At 44.9% G+C, this 21,230-nt stretch overlaps 1 long non-coding RNA gene and 1 pseudogene across 3 annotated transcripts in view; both read left to right on the top strand.

Annotated features, from left to right (window-relative positions):
• The first annotated feature begins 3 nt into the window (after positions 1–3).
• Positions 4–9,791, top strand: LOC311113201. 2 transcript variants are annotated; one of them, XR_014610975.1, is made up of 5 exons: positions 4–81; positions 656–1,426; positions 3,118–3,176; positions 6,015–7,220; positions 9,640–9,791. It is a non-coding gene; the product is annotated as an uncharacterized lncRNA (long non-coding RNA). The 2 variants fall into 2 exon arrangements; XR_014610976.1 differs by lacking the exon at positions 9,640–9,791 and having other exon boundaries at positions 10–81; positions 6,015–8,953.
• Positions 9,792–10,029: 238 nt separating this feature from the next.
• The window catches only part of LOC311112673 (peroxisomal acyl-coenzyme A oxidase 3-like), a 13,892-nt pseudogene continuing 2,691 nt past the window's right edge, over positions 10,030–21,230 (top strand). The window contains exons 1-4 of the transcript XR_014615929.1: positions 10,030–10,044; positions 10,145–10,261; positions 10,394–10,499; positions 10,732–10,839. The product of XR_014615929.1 is annotated as a peroxisomal acyl-coenzyme A oxidase 3-like (transcript). The remainder of the gene's footprint in view (positions 10,045–10,144; positions 10,262–10,393; positions 10,500–10,731; positions 10,840–21,230) is intronic.

The raw sequence follows: 21,230 nt of genomic DNA, 5'->3' as shown, positions 1-21,230 counted from the left end.
GACAACACAAAATCGGTCGCGCTGCATATGCGTCATTTATGACCTAGCGCCTTGACGTGGGCAGAGCAGGGCAGTGAACAGGTAAGAAAAGCAGATTGTTTTGGTGGTATTTTTGACTATTTTGCTTCTTAACAATTTGAGAAAGGATTTGTCATTCTGAATGTATATAATCTGTAATTGCGCGACAAATCAGAAAATAATACATTATACGTAGATGAATGATATTTATCTGTGAGCCTTGTGAAGTGTTCTTTGTTTTGAAAGTGTTTGTTTATGTGCCTGTCAGTGTCAACAAAATGACACGTTGATCTAGTCTAGGTTTGTGACAAACAATGTTAAGATGGTGACAGTTATTTTGTTGATAGAGCAAATTGATCGTTTTCGAATGTCTACGTGATGTTATACATGGTTTTCTCAGATATTGAAATGACCCTTGCTCTATAGCTGATTGTCTGAAAAATACTTTTGAACTGCAGAAACCCTGGCTGCCACATCTCTCTCTCTCTCTCTCTCTCTCTCTCTGCACACTCTCAATAATGTTATCTAAAACGTCTTATTTTCTAGTAGGCTACATCAAGAGATTAGATAAATCAGGGATTGCTTGCATCAATACAACGCTCTGCTCATCCCCTGTTCTTTCCACTCTTTCTTCTAGGGAATAATAAAGTGCCTTAGACAGAATGAGTGTCTCCAACTACACCGCAGCAAAGTACAAGCAGAAAGACAAGATGGAGCAGGAGGAAAGCATTCTTCAACTGGAAAGACATGGTCATGTTCCTTGAGGGAGAGGACGTGCTAGCCTTGAAGGGAGGCTAAGTAATAAGAATTGAGCAGTAAAGGAAGGCTAACCTATATCAGTGCCTTCTGTGTGTAAATAGGCTATGTAAAGAAACACTGACAAAGGTGACAGACTGTTAGACTTATTCTTAGGGGAGTATCTACCAATGATGGTGGATAAATGAAGATATCCCATAAAGGCTGTTTACCATTGAAAAAATGTCACAGTTCTGGTCTACTTAAGGAGTAGCCCTCCCATAGGCACCAATGCGATAGTAGTTGGGTCTGGTCTACTTAGTTCATTGACTGTATATGAACCAGAAAAAAAGAATCCTATTAAATGTCTCGCTTCCTCTTCCGTCTCAGGTATCTACCACAAGTCACTTGACAATATTTTCTCCCACAATTCCACAACAAAACGTGCTCCGGAAGTTAAAGAACGACCCTATCTTTGTCCGGCAGCCCGGCGAGGACCTGTCAACGGAGCAGATGCGTGAGATCATGTTCAGACACTGTAAACAGCTGTTCCGGTATGACTTCCTGACACATGATGACATCATGGGGTGAGGGGAGCGAAAGAGAGACACAGATGGGGATAGAGAGATTGTCTGGGCATGTGCAACTGGTCAAGTTCCTCCTCAAAAAAGGGGTGAGTTTAGATGGATGAATGGATGGATGGATTAGTTTTCTTGATCTAATCTGACAAGTCAATACAGTAGTGTTACAGTAAGTCTCAAGGACTTGGTTAGACATCATGTAACTTCATGTTGAAGAAGCTTCATACTTGCCTTCGGAAAGTATTCAGACCCCTTGACCTTTTCCAAATTTTGTTACGTTACAGCCTTATTCTAAAACGGATTAAATTGTTTTTTTCCCCCCTCATCAATCTATACACAATACACAATAATGACAAAGTGAAAACAGGGTTTTAGAAATGTTTGCAAATGTATTAAAAATAAAAATAATTCAGACCCTTTGCTAAAATACTTGAAATTGAGCTCAGGTGCATCCTGTTTCCATTGATCATCCTTGAGATGTTTCTACAACTTTATTCTACAATGGACATGATTTGAAAAGACATACACCTGTCTATATAAGGGCCCACAGCTGACAGTGTATGTCAGAGTCAAAACCAAGCCATGAGGTAGAAGGAATTGTCCGTAGGGCTCTGAGACAGGATTGTGTCGAGGCACAGATCTGGGGAAGAGTACCAAAAAAGTTTGGAACCACCAGGACTCTTCCTAGAGCAGTCGGGGGAGAAGGGCCTTGGTCAGTGAGGTGACCAAGAACCCAATGGTCACTCTGACAGTGCTCCAGAGTTCCTCTGTGGAGATGGGAGAAACTTCCAGAAGGACAACCATCTCTGCAGCACTCCACCAAATCAGGCCTTTATGGTAGAGTGGCCAGACAGAAGCCACTCCTCAGTAAAAGGCACATCACAGCCCGCTTGGAGTTCGCCAAAAGGCACCTAAAGGACTCTCAGGCCATGAGAAACAAGATTCTCTGGTCTGATGAAACCAAGATTGAACTCTTTGGCCTGAATGCCAAGCGTCACGTCTGGAGGAAACCTGGCACCATCCCTACAGTGAAGCATGGTGGTGGCAGCATCATGGTGGTGGCAGCATCATGCTGTGGGGATGTTTTTCAGCGGCAGGGACTGGGAGACTAGTCAGGATCGAGGGAAAGATGAATGGAGCAAAGTAGAGAGAGATCCTTGATGAAAACCTGCTCCAGAGCACTCAGGACCTCAGACTGGGGCGACGGTTCACCTTCCAACAGGACAATGACCCTAAGCACACAGCCAAGACAACGCAGGAGTGGCTTTGGGACAAGTCTCTGAATGTCCTTGAGTGGCCCAGCCAGAGCCCGGACTTGAACCCGATCGAACATCTCTGGAGAGAACTGAAAATAGCTGTGCAGCAACACTTTCCATCCATCCTGACAGAGTTTGAGAGGATCTGCAGAGAGGAATGGGAGAAACTCCCCAAATACAGGTGTGCCAAGCTTGCAGCGTCATACCCAAGAAAACTCTAGGCTGTAATCGCTGCCACAGGTGCTTCAGCAAAGTACTGTGTAAAGGGTCTGAATACTTATGAAAATGTGGTATTTCAGTGTTTTATTTTTAATGAATGAGCTAAAATGTCTAAAAACCTGTTTTTGCTATTGTGTGTAGAGTGATGAGGGAAAAAAACGATTTAATATATTTTAAAATAAGGCTGTAACATAACAAAATGTGGAAAAAGTCAAGGGGTCTGAATACTTTCCGAATGCACTGTATCTTCTCAAGAGACATGATATGAGAGATTATTACAGTGTAAGCATGGCTTTGTTCTGTTTCAGATGTTTGGTGGGACAGTGGCCAACTCCGGATCCCAGAGACACAGCCAGAGGACATGACGGTAGACAAACTATCAGCATACACATTCATTCATATCTACCTTCTCCCTTTGAAATGTATCGGAAGCCATGTGAACACGTCCAAACAGTGATTTCATAGTGGAAGGTTATTGGCGTTCAGTGTGTTATGCATGTACACACTTTGCCCTGGATGCTGCTAGATATGCTAGAATGCTGTAACAAAAATACAACTTGTAGTTGTTACAACAGCACTCTACCACACATTTTAACATTTTAGTTATTTAGCAGACACTCTTATCCAGAGCGACTTGAGAACATACATGTGGTCTGATTACAAAAGGATTGTGGATGTGATTGGTTGCGGAACCAGCAGGGGTATTGTGATCAGATTGTAGATACTCTTAAAAAACTAGACGATTGCTTCTCAGATTACTTTTGAATTCGGAAGAGCTGTTTCCCCCCCCCAAAAAGTGCATTGTGACGCCTTTCTGTTTTCTCGGTGGCATTCGGTTTGGCATTGAAAAAGGGTGCAGGTTTGGGTCTGTTCCACCTGACCTTTCTGACCATGGGTCAGGGACCACTGTGATGACACGCGAGGTGCGTTTGATGGATCCTTTTTGTCTTCTTCTGGTGCCTCTTGGGGAGGAGGGTAGTTCAGAGGTAGCTGGGAGTGGTCGGGTTGCGTTGCTGAGTTTGGGTAGTCGAAATATTACGTTGCTGATTGCAGTTTTGGACAGCTGACTAGTGGCTGTAACGGATTGCATCTGGGGAGTAACCGACCCAACCCCTGCATAAGGTACAATTATTTGAAAATGTTACAAGTGTACATTTGTGTGGTACTGACCCTGTGACTATTAGTTCTGTTTTGGAGGGAGGGCCCCTGTTTTGGAGGGAGGCCCCCCCCCCCCCCCACACACACACCATAATCTTACCATCTACCAACAATATTATTTCCGTATACATTGTTCTTAGCTTTTTGTGTGTTATGTCTCATTTTGCCCTACAGTCGTGGTCAAAAGTTTTGAGAATGACACAAATATTAATTTTCACAAAGTCTGCTGCCTCAGTTTTTATGATGGCAATTTGCATATACTCCAGAATGTTATGAAGAGTGATCAGATGAATTGCAATTAATTGCAAAGTCCGTCTTTGCCGTGAAAATGAACTTAATCCCCAAAAAACATTTCCACTGCATTTCAGCCCTGCCACAAAAGGACCAGCTGACATCATGTCAGTGATTCTCTCGTTAACACAGGTGAGAGTGTTGACGAGGACAAGGCTGGAGATCACTCTGTCATGCTGATTGAGTTAGAATAACAGACTGGAAGCTTTAAAAGGAGGGTGGTGCTTGAAATCATTGTTCTTCCTCTGTTAACCATGGTTACCTGCAAGGAAACACGTGCAGTCATCATTGCTTTGCACATAAAGGGCTTCACAGGCAAGGATATTGCTGCTAGTAAGATTGCACCTAAATCAACCATTTATCGGATCATCAAGAACTTCAAGGAGAGAGGTTCAATTGTTGTGAAGAAGGCTTCAGGGTGCCCAAGAAAGTCCAGCAAGCGCCAGGACCGTCTCCTAAAGTTGATTCAGCTGCGGGATCGGGGCACCACCATTGCAGAGCTTGCTCAAGAATGGCAGCAGGCAGGTGTGAGTGCATCTGCACGCACAGTGAGGCGAAGACTTTTGGAGGATGGCCTGGTGTCAAGAAGGGCAGCGAGGAAGCCACTTCTCTCCAGGAAAAACATCAGGGATAGACTGATATTCTGCAAAAGGTACAGGGATTGGACTGCTGAGGACTGGGGTAAAGTCATTTTCTCTGATGAATCCCCTTTCCGATTGTTTGGGGCATCTGGAAAAAAGCTTTTCCGGAGAAGACAAGGTGAGCGCTACCATCAGTCCTGTGTCATGCTAACAGTAAAGCATCCTGAGACCATTCATGTGTGGGGTTTCTTCTCAGCCAAGGGAGTGGGCTCACTCACAATTTTGCCTAAGAACACAGCCATGAATAAAGAATGGTACCAACACATCCTCCGAGAGCAACTTCTCCCAACCATCCAAGAACAGTTTGGTGATGAACAATGCCTTTTCCAGCATGATGGAGCACCTTGCCATAAGGCAAAAGTGATAACTAAGTGGCTCGGGGAACAAAACATCGACATTTTGGGTCCATGGCCAGGAAACTCCCCAGACCTTAATCCCATTGAGAACTTGTGGTCAGTCCTCAAGAGGCGGGTGGACAAACAAATTCTGACTAACTCCAAGCATTGATTATGCAAGAATGGGCTGTCATCAGTCAGGATGTGGCCCAGAAGTTAATTGACAGCATGCCAGGGCGGATTGCAGAGTTCTTGAAAAAGAAGGGTCAACACTGCAAAAATTGACTCTTTGCATAAACTTAATGTAATTGTCAATAAAAGCCTTTGACACTTATGGAATGCTTGTGTAGCTCAGTTGGTAGACCATGGCGCTTGCAACGCCAGGGTTGTGGGTTCGATTCCCACGGGGGGCCAGTATGAAAAATGTATGCACTCACTAACTGTAAGTCACTCTGGATAAGAGCGTCTGCTAAATGACTAAAATGTAAATGTAAAATGTAATGATACTTCAGTATACCATAGTAACATCTGACAAAAATATCTAAAAACACTGAAGCAGCAAGCTTTGTGAAGACCAATACTTGTGTCATTCTCAAAACTTTTGACCACAACTGTATATGGAAAAAACTAGTTGAATTATTTGAAATTAACATCCAAATCTTTTGAAAATTACAATAAAAACATTAAAATGATGTGGGGCACTCTCTTTCAGTGTTAGCGTGTGATGTTATATATCAAATCTATCCAACCTATATCGATTGTGACTTATGTCTTTGACAGGTCAGAGACCCCAAGACACTGCTGGTGATGCCAGGTTCGAGGGTAGGTGATATGGGGGAAAAACTGGTCCAGAACGGACTGGACAATGGGAAGGTTCAATACTATTTGTTTTTATAGAAAATAAAACAATGCCTAGTAGTCCCCTGTAGCTCAGTTGGTAGACCATGGCGCTTGCAACGCCAGGGTTGTGGGTTCGTTTCCCACGGGGGGCCAGTATGAAAACTAACTGTACGTCGCTCTGGATAAGAGCGTCTGCTAAATGTCTAAAATGTACCATCCTATTCTTTGGCATTCAGTCAAAATGAGAAACATTAGTAAAGTTACTATTAGTAATTTTCAGTGTGAACTTTGGTGGTGACACTTCAAGGCCACCAGATGGCAGTTGAATCCTACTTTATATTACTATAGAACGTCCACAATGTTCTTTGGAACAGAAATTTAAACCATGAGAATGTTCTGTTGAATGAATGTTCTAACATTCTCTCCCAGGGTGTGCAGAGTTTCTACAGTACGCATGCTTAGAAATAAGCTATACACTGTACGCTGAGTGTACAAAACATTAGGAACACCTTCCCAATATTGAATTGCACCCCCTTTTGCCCTCAGAACAGCCTCATTTTGTGGGGGCATGGAAGTGTCGTAAGCGTTCCACAGGGATGCTGGCCCATGTTGACTCCAATGCTTCCCACAGTTGTGTCAAGTTGGCTGGATGTCCTTTGGGTGGTGGATCATTCTTGATACACACTGGAAACTGTTGAGTGTGGAAAAACCCAGCAGCGTTGCAGTTCTTGACACAAACCGGTGCGCCTGGCACCTACTACCATACCCCGTTCAAAGACACTTAAATCTTTTGTCTTGCCAATACACCCTCTGAATGGCACACATACACAATCCATGTCTCAATTGTCTCGAGGCTTATAAATCCTTCTTTAACCCGTCTCCTCCCCTTCATCTACACTGATTTGAAGTGTATTTAACAAGCGACATCAATAAGGGATCATAGCTTTCACCTTGATTGACCTGGTCAGTCTGTCATGGAAAGAGTATTCCTAAAATGGGCTCTCTAGTTATAGGCAACTACCTAAGATATTCTTTGTTTCACCTATCAGGTTTGCAGTGTTTCACAATGTCCGAATCCCTCTGGAAATATGCTGAATAAGACAGGTGATGTCACCCCTGAGGGACACTACGTCACAACATTTTAAGGTGAGGAAACACACACACACACACACACACACACATTTCACACCTACCTACACTGTCTGGGAAAAGAAAGGATGAGAAAGTAGAAATTCATTTTTTACAACTAACTACGACTATGATCAAATATCTACTATTGTGTCTCAGAACGTAATAGTTTATGTCACTGTAAAGTCGTAACCAGGATTCCAACTCCAACCTTCTGTAGTACTTGGCTGGGCTCTACTCATTCGTGGTGGGATGTTAAATGAAAACATATAAACAAACATTCTGGTTTGAAGTCTTCAGGCCTCCACGCCTGATCTCACAGGAATAATCTTTCCTCTGTTTTTGTTCCAAACAAACATGGATGGGTTTGACCCGTGAAAAGAAAAATGTCTGTCTCTGTTTGCACACACAAACACACACATGCGCTCGCTCGCTCGCACATACACAAACACACACACAGACACACACACTGAGATGACACTGCATGTGCTCAAACATGTAAAAAGAAAAAGAGCCTCTCTGGGTTGTCTTGAATTATGGGAACTTGACCTTAAGAGGCTTCTGAGAAAACACCTAATGACTGGGGGAGGAGGGAGCCCTTAATCGCTCTGCGGTTAGAATTGGATCCCCAGAAAGGCCTGTAGACATTACAGCACAACAGAGCAAAATGCAGTAAGAAGTTTTGCAACGGAAAAAGAAAATGAGTGGGGTTTTTTTATTGGAGAAGTTCAGTGTATCCCCTACTTGTTTCAGTCCGTGTTCTTCTGTGTGGTGCCTAATGAATACGACCCTGGTCAAAATGTGCGCTTTTCTTTACTGCTAGTTTAATGGGTAACGAGGAGCCTAGAGGAAGAAGGGGGTGAGGAGAGGATGAGGACATGTTCGGAACATTCCTCTGTACCCCTGAGACACGTAAAGGAGTCAGTCTTAACATGACTACCCTAAACAACCTGGAACTGTTAATGCTGCTGAAAGTCAACAGCAAATGATTCACGTTGACGTTAAACGTGTACATAAACTTGGAGAACTGGACTGTCTTAATCAGTTGATAGTAATTAAGTGGGATTTCCTTCTTCAATCAGTTAGTTCTTTTTTAAACCAGTGAATGCTGATACTCTTGAGAATAGTTTTACACTCTTGCATTAACTCTTGCATTATTCAAGGTTTATTCAAGGGCCACAAATATATTATGAAAGCTATGAAAAATATAGAAAATAGTCCTATGTTCATACTCAGCGTTAACCCCTCCCTCCCTCCTGTCCACTCTCTCTCCCTCCTGTCCACTCTCTCTCTCCCTCCCTCCTGTCCACTCTCTCTCTCCCTCCCTCCTGTCCACTCTCTCTCTCCCTCCCTCCCTCCTGTCCACTCTCTCTCTCCTGTCCACCCTCCATCCCTCCTGTCCACTCTCTCTCTCCCCCCTCCTGTCCACTCTCTCTCTCCCTCCCTCCTGTCCACTCTCTCTCTCCTGTCCACCCTCCATCCCTCCTGTCCACTTTCTCTCTCCCTCCCTCCTGTCCACTCTCTCCCACCCTCCATCCCTCCTGTCCACTTTCTCTCTCCCTCCCTCCTGTCCACTCTCCCTCCTGTCCACCCTCCATCCCTCCTGTCCACTTTCTCTCTCCCTCCCTCCTGTCCACTCTCTCTCTCCCCCCCTCCTGTCCACTCTCTCTCTCCCTCCCTCCTGTCCACACTCTCTCTCCTGTCCACCCTCCATCCCTCCTGTCCATCCTCCCTCCCTCCTGTCCACTCTCTCCCTCCTGTCCACTCTCTCTCCCTCCCGTCCACCCTCCCTCCCGCCCTCCCTCCCGTCCACCCTCCCTCCCTCCCGTCCACCCTCCCTCCCTCCCATCCACTCTCCCTCCCTCCCATCCACTCTCCCTTCCTCCCGTCCACTCTCCCTCCCGTCCACCCTCCCTCCCTCCCATCCACTCTCCCTCCCTCCTGTCCATTCTCCCTCCCTCCTCTCTATGACCCCCTAACAAGCGTTTCGGGGCGTCCCTGGGTGCCCTGTCCGGGAGCTGAGTCTCCATCTCCAGAATGGCTGTTGTCAACCTGAAGCTAGCCATGACCGTAGCTATTCGCTTCTCCGCCACCCGTCGCCAGTTTGGTCCCAAAGGCAACCAGAATATCCCAGTAATAGAGTACCATCTCCAGATACTGTGTATAGTTACCTTTCAGTTGGTTACTGTTGTTGGACATAACTAGTGCCAGGAGTTTTTCCAGAGACATTCCTTGGGATAACAATCCTTTATCATTTCACTAAAGGTTACTTACATCTTATGTTGACCCCAGAAGGACTAGTGGTCTGTAACGGGTCAGCCAATAGGGATCAGAATACATGATAAACAATATAAACTAGTTGTTATAGCAGGGTTTGGAAAGCCAAAAATGCAAATCAGTGTCCTATTTTCCCAGTGACTTTATTTGTTCCCCCAAGGACTTTTTCTGGTTGCAGCAATGGCGTCTGGTACCGTACCTGGCGGCAGTGTACGCTCTGGACAACTCCTGTAGATCCATCTTCATGGACTTTGTGGAGTTCCAGATCAGTATGATGATGAAGGACAGAGCAACAGACAAGGAAGGAAGGAAGGAAGGAAGGAAGGAAGGAAGGAAGGAAGGGAAAGAGGGTTATGAGAGAGTAAGAGAGAGAGAGAGAGAAAGAGAGGGAAAATCCCAATCGCATACTCCTCGCATCCTCTCTCCTCCCCTCCTTCTCAAAACCCATTGGAGGAGAAGGTCAGAGGGGAGGGACCTTTGGCTTTCAAATCCAATGGGTTTTGAGAAGGGGAAAAGGAGAGGAGTAAGCATTTGAGATTCTCCCAGAGACATGTTTAGGTGTGTGGTGTGTGGTGTGTGGTGTGTGGTGTGTGTGTGTGTGTGTGTGTGTGTGTGTGGTGTGTGTGTGTGCAGTATATGCCTTGATAGCTATCTGTCTGTTCTAGGCTGAGCTGGGCAGAGATCCATGCCATCTCCTGCTCCAGTAAGTCCCTGGGGTCCTGGACGGCTCAGAGGGGGATCCAGGAGTGTAGAGGCCTGAGGAAGACACAAATACCTGGCCAGTGAGTCAGACAGACAGACAGACAGACAGACAGACGGGGGTCCAGAAGTTTCACACACCTAGTCCCTAATCAAACCCTAACTTCATGTCCACATCAAATCTGCCTCCTAATAATTATGTTATCTCCCTCTAGTGAATCCCCTGGGGGCATCAGGGATGACAACGGCCCTAACTATACATACGAGGGAGACAATATGTTCCTACAGCAGACCAGCAACTCAGCCAACTACACGCCAACGGTAGTCTGTTTGCCTAAAAAACTGCTTAGAAATAATGTATAAATGGCATATTGGTTGGATTCTATTTAGTTTTGTCATAGTTTATTTTGATCACAAAGTCTGATTGAATTGGTAGCCTCTCACTGTTCACAGTTCTGGTTTGGTTTGGTCCATTGTCTTTATAGATCAGCTTATCAACAGCTTTTAAATTCTAGATGATAAACCTTGATTTATCTGATCATTGTCCATGTAGTGAGGGTTGAGTCTCCACTGGAGTCTGTCAACTCCCTGGAAGACTTTGACCGCATTCTGGAGACTAGGTTCACTGCCTCATCCATGGAGGAGTGCATGGACTCCGCAGGTACACACATGCACACACACACACACACACGCGCGTGACCCCACAGGAGAACGGCTCATAATAATGGCCAGAACGGAGCGAATGGAATGGCATCAAACACCTGGAAATCATGTGTTTGATGTATTTGACACCATTACACCAATTCCGCTCCAGTCATTAACATAAGCCCGTTCTCTCCAATTAAGGTGCCACCAACCTGTGCATGACACCCTTAGCGCTGTGCCTATGAGCAGTCAGTTCTATAAGCCGCCCACTGTTATGGTTCTGGTGGAAAGCTCTTTACTGGAAAGCTATTGTCATGATGCCAGAGGTAACAGCCACTCTCCAACTACCACACCTGGTAGAGGGTAAGCAAAGCCACACTGACCCTCTGAAGGACCCCAGACCCCAGCTAGACCCCAGACCCCGGCTAGGCCCCAGACCCCAGACCCCGGCTAGACCCCAGACCCCAGCTAGACCCCAGACCCCAGCTAGGACCCCAGACCCCAGCTAGGACCCCAGACCCCAGCTAGACCCCAGACCCCAGCTAGGACCCCAGACCCCAGCTAGGACCCCAGACCCCAGCTAGGACCCCAGACCCCAGCTAGGCCCCAGACCCCGGCTAGGCCCCAGACCCCGGCTAGGCCCCAGACCCCGGCTAGGCCCCAGACCCCGGCTAGACCCCAGACCCCGGCTAGACCCCAGACCCCGGCTAGGCCCCAGACCCCGGCTAGGCCCCAGACCCCAGCTAGGACCCCAGACCCCAGCTAGGACCCCAGACCCCAGCTAGGCCCCAGACCCCGGCTAGGACCCAGACCCCGGCTAGGACCCTGACTCCAGCTAGGACCCCAGACCCCTGTTTTAAAGCCTCATCTTTTGTATTGTTCTATTGCTCAGGCATACCTTCAATTGTAGAGGGCTGGAACTAAATAATGTCAATTCAAAAAGCAACCTACACAAACGCAATTGGAATGTGTTGAATCAAACACACACACACACACACACTGGCTCCAGGCTGTGTTTTCCTTGCTATGTTTTGCATGCTGCTGTAAGAGTGAATGAATGCCCTTCCAGACAGCCCACGTCTCAGAGGGGGAACAGATGATGTGAACCTTAGCTAGAGCCTCTCCTTCTTCATATGCCACACACACACACACACACACACACACGCGCACACCAAGCCCTTTCTCCCCCATCTGCAAAACATCTGGTCCGTTTATTGACATCATACCACAGAGTGTGACTCAACCTGCGGGTCGCCTAGCAACCCAGGTCAGCGCCGGGATCTAATTGGCTGGATTGGAAAGAGGATAGGGAAAAAATAAAGACTTTAATTTTGTGTACCGGATCGGTCATGGTCTGTCACCATCGTAATGTTTATGTTGTCACGGTAAAGGCCAAGCACGTGTGTCTGTGTCCATAAGAAGGAGTAGGAGGTGGAGGCGTAGAATTCAAGTGTGTGTGTGCGCGTGTGTTAGGCTTGGGCAGTATACCGTATATACGGTGGCTATTTCCGTATTTGGAAATAGCCACAACATGGTTTTTCAATAGTACCATTTTTCTAAGAGTATTGATGGTATCTAGAACCTAAACGGGTTCTTCGGTTGTCCCCATAGGAGAACCTTTGATTGAACCCTTTTTGGTTCCAAGTAGAACCCTTTTGAGTTCCATGTATAACCTTTTCCACAGAGGGTTCTACATGGAAGCCAAAATGGTTCTACATAGAACCAAAAAGGGTTATTCTATGGGGACAGCCAAATAACACTTTTGGAACTCTTTTTTTCTTCTAAGAGTGTACAGTTGAAACTATTTATTTGAAGTGTTTTTAATTAATTTGAATATTTGTAGCAACTTGTTAAGTAAATACCTGCAGTAAACTTGTGCAATACGTTTGGAGATAAAGCAGATCACATTCTTCATTTCACCTGTCACATAATTATTCATTATGAAGCTTACCAGTAGTCCCCAGTCATGCGCTAGGTGATCTAATTACAGTATGGAATTCACAACTAAATGTTTGCCAGCTAAATATCTTATAACTATTAAGTTAAATGTCTCAAATGTGCTAAATGCTCTGCAGTTGTGCATTTTGTTTGCTAATTTAGTAGCTAGTTATCTAGCTAAGTGGTTAGCTTCTTGCAAAATCAAACTTCTCTTGGTAACCGCAGAGAATCCCCTCCTGGAACAAGAGCCTTGCTGTCTAATATTTGTTTTGTGCGTGCAATAAAACTGTAAGTAGCATTTTTGAGTTACTTGTATGAATTAGGGATGTCTGTCCTGCAAATAGTTTGTCAGAGACTATAAAATGTTCACAATGCGCTCATTAGCATTTAGCTAGCATTCGCTATGGGATTTTACATGTACTCGTTAGCATTGCTAACCTTCGGATTAGAGGCTCAGTGGGGTTTGAAAATATCTCCCCTCGTGTTCAGTGCCGGTATTACCGAATATCCCGGTATGGCACAAGGTCGGTATGACAATCTGGATACCGCCCAAGCCTAGCGTGTGTGTGTGTCATACGAGGGAAGAGGTGGAGGAGTAACGTGCAGGTGTTCTTTAGTTGCTTCCAACACTTGTTTTAACTGGGTTGATTGCTAACACATGCTGGTGACTTACTGTCATCATCGTTATAGAGGTGGTCATCACTTCCTGCTATGATGGGATGCAGAACCTGTGCCGAGTTCTAATACTGTCGCCATGACAACGGCACCCTACCACAGTACTCCCTAAAGGGACATTCTCAATGCTTTGATGGCCGACCTTTTGTTTTTGTTATTTCTCGCTCCTCCTCTCCCCCTCTTTCTTTATTTTTACTCCTCTGAAAGTGATTTATAAGGTTTCCTAGTAACTAACATTATCCAAAAACTCAATCTAAAACGCTAAAGCTACCCAATATCCTCCTGTTATAATTCTTTCCTTATCTGACCCTTCAAAAGTTCATATGGTCTCTGGTTGGTTGGGGGGTGCGTGCGTGCGTGCGTGCGTGCGTGCATGTTTGTGTGTGCGTGTGTCTAAACCCTACAACCATGAAGCTTACCATATCCTCCTAATAATCGTTCCAGATCATATGTTTGTCATTACTCATCATCATGTTATACACACACACGGATGGAGACACACAGGTGCACACATACACACACACACACACACACCTGCACTCGCTAAACCCCCACTCCTCATGAAGCTATCCAAGTACAACCCAGTGTTATCATAGTCCGAAGGATTCAGGTCAGTCACTCACTATCTCTAATGTATGTGTGCCTTTTGGATAGGGAATCATTTACACTGGAAACTCTTTGATACTCCAAGTGTGTGTGTGTGTGTGTGTGTGTGTGTGTGTGTGTGTGTGTGTGTGTGTGTGTGTGTGTGCATTCGTTCTCTGGCTTCCTTTTGTGTGAAAGCCTCCCTGTCTGTTTGAAGTCCTGCAAGGTGGCTTTGGCCCAGCCAGGAATTTCCACCAAAGAACCCCCGATTTCCACGTGTTTCCAGGTTGACTGAAGGCTTCTCTCTTACTGTTATCAGACAGAGTGTTTGAGCTTGATGATGTATGACTTTGACAGACCAGGACAGTGTTGTTCAAGACCTCTTCCATGCTATAAGTATACTACACTTACCATCACAAAAATGAAAGTGTATTTAAGCAATAAGGCACCAAGGGGGTTCACCCAATCAGCATTCAGGGCTCGAACAACCCAGTTTATAATTTATTCTTTATCACTGGAGGCTTCTAAGATAAGGTTGTTTAAACGTTTTCCTGATGTTGTGTGACCTTTGGTTCCTCACAGACTGGAACATGGTTGCCCCAGGGTTGTTTTAAAGGATTCTTCAGGATTTTGGCAATGAGGCCCTTTATCTACCCCATAGTCAGATGAACTCGTGGATACCATTTTTATTTCTCTGTGTGAAGTTAGAGGTAATTTCGCAAGCGAATACTTACTAGCATTAGCACAATGACTGGAAGTCTACGGGTATCTGCTAGCATCCTAAAGAGCATCATTGCCAAAATCCCAAAGGATCACGTTCATCGTTTTTCCATGACTTGCTAGAAGATGAACTGGATTAATAAAACCATAATAAAGTGTTAATGATACTGTACCATTGCTTGATTCTCTTCCCTAAGTCGTTTGCCCATTATATACAGTGCATTCGTAAAGTATTCAGACCCCTTCACTTTTTCCACATTTTGTTACATTACAGCCTTATTCTAAAATTGATGAAATTGTTTTTCCCCCTCATCAATCTACACACAATACCCCATAATGACAAAGCAAAAACTGTCTTTTTGAAATTTTTGCAAATTTATAAAAAATAAATAAAACGATCATATTTACATAAGTATTCAGACCCTTTACTCAGAACTTTTGTTGAAGCACCTTTGGCAGCGATTACAGCCTCGAGTCTTCTTGGGTATGACGCTACAAGCTTGGCACACCAGTATTTGGTGAGTTTCTCCCATTCTTCTGTGCAGATCCTCTCAAGCTCTGTCAGGTTGGATGGGGAGCGTCAGTGCACAGCTATTTTCAGGTCTCTCCAGAGATGTTTGATCGGGTTCAAGTCCGGGTTCTGGCTGGGCCACTCAAGGACATTCAGAGACTTGTCCCGAAGCCACTCCTGTGTTGTCTTGGCTGTGTGCTTAGGGTCGTTGTCCTGTTGGAAGGTGAACCTTCGCCTCAGTCTGAGGTCCTGAGTGGTCTGGAGCAGGTTTTCATCAAGGAGCTCTCTGTACTTTGCGCCGTTCATCTTTCCCTCGATCCTGACTAGTCTCCCAGTCCCTGCCACTGAAAAACATCCCCACAGCATGATGCTGCCACCACCATGCTTCACCGTAGGGATGGTGCCAGGTTTTCTCCAGATGTGACGCTTGACATTCAGGCCAAAGAGTTCAATCTTGGTTTCATCAGACCAGAGTATCTTGTTTCTCATGGTCTTAGAGTCCTTTAGGTGCCTTTTGGCAAACTCCAAGCGGGCTGTCATGTGCCTTTTACTGAGGAGTGGCTTCTGTCTGGCCACTCTACCATAAAGGCCTGATTTGGTGGAGTGCTGCAGATATGGTTGTCCTTCTGGAAGGTTCTCCCATCTCCACAGAGGAACTCTGGAGCTCTGTCAGAGTGACCATCAGGTTCTTGGTCAGCTCCCTGACCAAGGCCCTTCTCCCCCGATTGCTCGGTTTGGCTGAGCGGCCAGCTCTAGGAAGAATCTTGGTGGTTCCAAACTTCTTCCGTTTAAGAATGATGGAGCCCACTGTGTTCTTGGGGACCTTCAATGCTGCAGACATTTTTTGGTACCCTTCCCCAGATCTGTGCCTCGACACAATCCTGTCTCTGAGCTCTAGGGACAATTCCTTCGACCTCATGGCTTGGTTTTTTCTCTAACATGCACTGTCAACTGTGGGACCTTTTTATATAGACCAAATTATGTTCAATTTATTTATTTTACCACAGGTGGACTCCAATCAAGTTGTAGAAACATCTCAAGGATGATCAATGGAAACAGGATGCACCTGAGCTCAATTTCGAGTCTCATGTAAATAAGGTATTTTGTTTTTTTTATTTTTAATACATTTGCAAAAATGTCTAAAAACCGGTTTTCGCTTTGTCATTATAGGGTATTGTGTGTAGATTGATGAGGAAACATTTAATTTAATCAATTTTAGAATAAGGCTGTAACGTAACAAAATGTGGAAAAAGGGAAGGGTTCTGAATACTTTCCGAATGCACTGTATAACCTAATGAAATCTCTGAAGCCAAACTAATTTCCCTTTCAATAGGTACATTTTGTAAATATAACCTGATGAAATCTTTGTTTTTAACAGAAAGGGCGAATTCACTTCCTCCATCACTTCATACTGTACACTGAGTATACAAAACATTAAGAACACTGGCTCTTTCCATGACAGACTAATCAGGTGAAAGGGACGGCTGCGCAACTCAACATTATTGAAATCTCTGTTTTTTAGTTTTTATGATCTGAAGCGTAACATTTTTTTTTTCATCTCCTCTATTTTCCCACCTAACTGTAATTGACCGTTAATTAACATAAACACATTTAGCATCTCCTGGCTTCCACGATAGCCTACAAGCCACTGATACAGACCTTTGGAACATCTACATTAAAAAAAAGTATAATAAATCCATGTAAAATAGCCTACACCATCACAATAAATCCATTATTTATTTTAGACAGGTCTAAAGAAACATGATATTAAGAAAATGTAGTCTATTTCAGAAGAACAGAATGGAATACTCTGAGTCGTCCTTATGTTAGGCCCTGATCTGGCTATGCCATATGGCTGTGGGCTACACTAGTTCATTTAGCAGACAAGATTTGCTTAGAATTCCATGGCATTATTTGTAATTATTTTATAGTATAAAGAAGACAATTGAACATAGCTGAATAAAATAGAATGATTTCCAAGGAAGTGTGCACATGCAGCTATTCTGTGTTGAGCGGTTAACAAACAAACAGGTCCTCCTGTACGCTTAATTGAGTTATTTATGCAACTTTAGTTGTGATACAAATGTTGGGTTATATGTTTTGATTTTTAATACATTCTATGGCTGCATGATGCGACTCTAATGATTATTTGAAAAAGTTGCATGAAAGGTATGAACTCTGCTTTGTTTCTTGTGCAGGCTGCACACACTTCATCAGTCTTTCATTCACAAGTTGACAAGCACTTGATAATATTCTCACCAGGCCTCGAATTTCCCAGCGGCATCCCTCTTGTGTGGCCGTAATGCCCCCTAAAAAATCCATTCCTTTCGTGGCCAAAGTAGCCGTTGTGCCCTTGAGCTGAATATAATAATTATAATTCCCTTCTTCCGGCTGCCGTGCTCCGAAGCACCTCTCACTCTCTCACTCACATGGCTCTCTCAATTCTTATTAGCCAATGGCCATCATGTGATCGGTTACTTCTCACAGGCATCTCAGCTAAGAAGTAGGTGTCTGAAGACAGACACATCGGGGATGCAACTCTTATCGAACTCCAAGGTGCATATTGGAGATGTTAGAACTGTCCACATTTAGCCTACTTCAAATCGAATCAAATCAAATTGTATTTGTCACATGCGCCGAATACAACAGGTGTAGGTAGACCTTACAGTGAAATGCTTACTTACAAGCCCTTAACCAACAATGCAGTTTTAAGAAACAATACCAAAAAAAATCACACAAAAATACAATATAAAATAATACGAAATAAAAGTAACAAATAATTAAAGAGCAGCAGTAAAAATAACAATAGCGAGGCTATATACAGGGGGTACCGGTACCGAGTCAATGTGCGGGGGCACCGGTTAGTCTAGGTTATTGGGGTAATATGTACATGTAGGTAAAGTTATTAAAGTGACTATGCATAGATAATAAACAGAGAGTAGCAGCAGTGTAAAAGAGGGGTGGGGGGGCAATGCAAATAGTCTGGGTAGCCATTTGATTAGATGTTCAGGAGTCTTATGGCTTAGGGGTAGAAGCTGTTTAGAATCCTCTTGGACCTAGACTTGGCATCCGGTACCGCTTGCCGTGTGGTAGCAGAGAGAACAGTCTATGACTAGGGTGGCTGGAGTCTTTGACCATTTTTAGGGGGCTTCCTCTGACACCGCCTGGTATAGAGGTCCTGGATGGCAGGAAGCTTGGCCCCAGTGATGTACTGGGCCATACGCACTACCCTCTGTAGTGCCTTGCGGTCGGAGGCCGAGCAGTTGCCATACCAGGCAGTGATGCAACCAGTTAGGATGCTCTCGATGGTGCAGCTGTAGAACCTTTTGACGATCTGAGGACCCATGCCAAATATTTTCAGTCTCCTTAGGGGGAATAGGTTTTGTCGTGCCCTCTTCACAACTGTCTCGGTGTGCTTGGACTATGTTAGTTTGTTGGTGATGTGGACACCAAGGATCTTGAAGCTCTCAACCTGCTCCACTACAGCCCCGTCGATGAGAATGGGGGCGTGCTCGGTCCTCTTCTTTTTCCTGTAGTCCACAATTCTCTCCTTTGTCTTGATCATGTTGAGGGAGAGGTTGTTGTCCTGGCACCACACGGCCAGGTCTCTGACCTCCTCCCTATAGGCTGTCTCGTCGTTGTCGGTGATCAGGCCTACCACTGTTGTGTAATTGGCAAACTTAATGATGGTGTTGGAGTCGTGCCTGGCCATGCAGTCATGAGTGAACAGGGAGTACAGGAGGGGACTGAGCACGCACCCCTAAGGGTCCCCCGTGTTGAGGATCAGCGTGGCGGATGTGTTGTTACCTACCCTTACCACCTGGGGGCGGCCCGTCAGGAAGTCCAGGATCCAGTTGCAGAGGGAGGTGTTTAGTCCCAGGGTCCTTAGCTTAGTGATGAGCTTTGAGGGCACTATGGTATTGAACGCTGAGCTTACATTTTTACATTTTAGTCATTTAGCAGACGCTCTTATCCAGAGCGACTTACAGTTAGTGAATACATTTTTTCATACTGGCCCCTCGTGGGAAACGAACCCATAACCCTGGCGTTGCAAGTGCCATGCTCTACCAACTGAGCTACACGAGGCCTAGTCAATGAATAGCATTCTCACATAGGTGTTCCTTTTGTCCAGGTGTGAAAGGGCAGTGTGGAGCGCAATAGAGATTGCATCATCTGTGGATCTGTTGGGGCGATATGCAAATTGGAGTGGGTCTAGGGTTTCTGGGATAATGGTGTTGATGTGAGCCATGACCAGCCTTTCAAAGCACTTCATGGCTACAGACGTGAGTGCTATGGGTCGGTAGTCATTTTTATACATGTTACCTTAGTGTTCTTGGGCACAGGGACTATGGTGGTCTGATTGAAACATGTTGGTATTACAGACTCAGACAGGGAGAGGTTGAAAATGTCAGTGAAGACACTTGCCAGTTGGTCAGCGCATGCTCGGAGTACACGTCCTGGTAATCTGTCTGGCCCTGCGGCCTTGTGAATGTTGACCTGTTTAAAGGTCTTACTCACATCGGCTACGGAGAGCGTGATCACACAGTCATCCGGAACAGCTGATGTTCTCATGCATGTTTCAGTGTTACTTGCCTCGAAGCGAGCATAAAAGTAATTTAGCTCGTCTGGTAGGCTCGTGTCATTGGGCAGCTCGCGGCTGTGCTTCCCTTTGTAGTCTGTAATAGTTTGCAAGCCCTGCCACATCCGACGAGCGTCGGAACCGGTGTAGTACGATTCGATCTTAGTCCTGTATTGACGCTTTGCCTGTTTGATGGTTCGTTGGAGGGCATAGCGGGATTTCTTATAAGCTTCCGGGTATTATAAAGGTGCATTTTTGTGGTGAAAATGATCTTCCTTGCCTTACTGCACACAAGAATGTAAATATAAACACACTTTCCTCAAGCACGTGTCATTATGAAGTTTGACAGTTTTAGCCTTCCCAAGCACGTGTCATTACGAATAGAGGGTATTTTGTGTGTGCTTGAAAAGCCAGCTGAGCCTTATTCAATCTAAACTTAGGGCCAAAACTGCCTGTGATCAGTTCTGGAAGAATTTAAAACAAACACACCGTCGTCGTCACGTGTCATTAGGAATAGAGGGCATTTTGGATGTGTGTGCTGGTTTCATACATTAGGTCAACAAAATATCAGTTGGGCCTTATTCAATGTCAGCTAGGCTAGCTAGACACAAAATCCTAACTTGAGATTCAAACACACAATTTTACTCAAATTGGTGCTGTTGTCAGCAGACGGATATGTCTGTGCCTAACTCCGACTCGTGTCAATAGGAAATCGGCAAGGAAATTGGACACAGGTTTTAAGTTTAGGAATCATTCCAAAAAGAATACGGAATGCAGGCCTTTTATCTGCCTGGAAAGTCTTTGATATTCCAGGTGTGAGGAAAGGATTGTTTAGAGTAGATGAGATTGACGGAACAGAACACTGATGGGACTGCAGGAGGAAGGGAGAGAGGGAGAGAGGGAGAGAGGGAGACCTTTCAACCTGTGCCAGCCAGACCCCAAATCTCTCTTCCTTTTCTCATATCTCTTCTCTGCCTCCTTCTGAAGAATGAGGGTTTAGGAGGTTTGTGTTAGGGATGGACACGGTTATTCGAATATCCAACGGACGTTAGTATTCGATTACTTGGGAGAGTATTCATTTTTGAGAAGAAAAAAAAAAAGAGGCATAATGTTTTTGGGGAAAAGGCTTCGTCTAAAATTAAATTCAATTGCTACATAACCTACAAGGATAGACCATTACATTCAAAATGTTTATAAAAAAACACTTTTATGAGTGCGCCCCATAAAAAAGACACACCGGTAGCCTAGACACGTTTGGGTTCTGTCTAATTCTTTCTGCAATCAGTTCAATGGCCAATGCAAACAGGAGGGGGAGAGAGGAGTTCCCTGTCTTGTAGGCTGTTGTTTCATATGATTTTAGTTGTGGTTGTAGACAAGGCCGCCGCTAACTTAGCTGTCT

The sequence above is a fragment of the Coregonus lavaretus genome (assembly GCF_964263955.1).
Source record: "Coregonus lavaretus genome assembly, chromosome: 39".
NCBI lineage: Eukaryota > Metazoa > Chordata > Actinopteri > Salmoniformes > Salmonidae > Coregonus > Coregonus lavaretus.
This window is presented reverse-complemented; position numbering and strand designations above follow the sequence as displayed.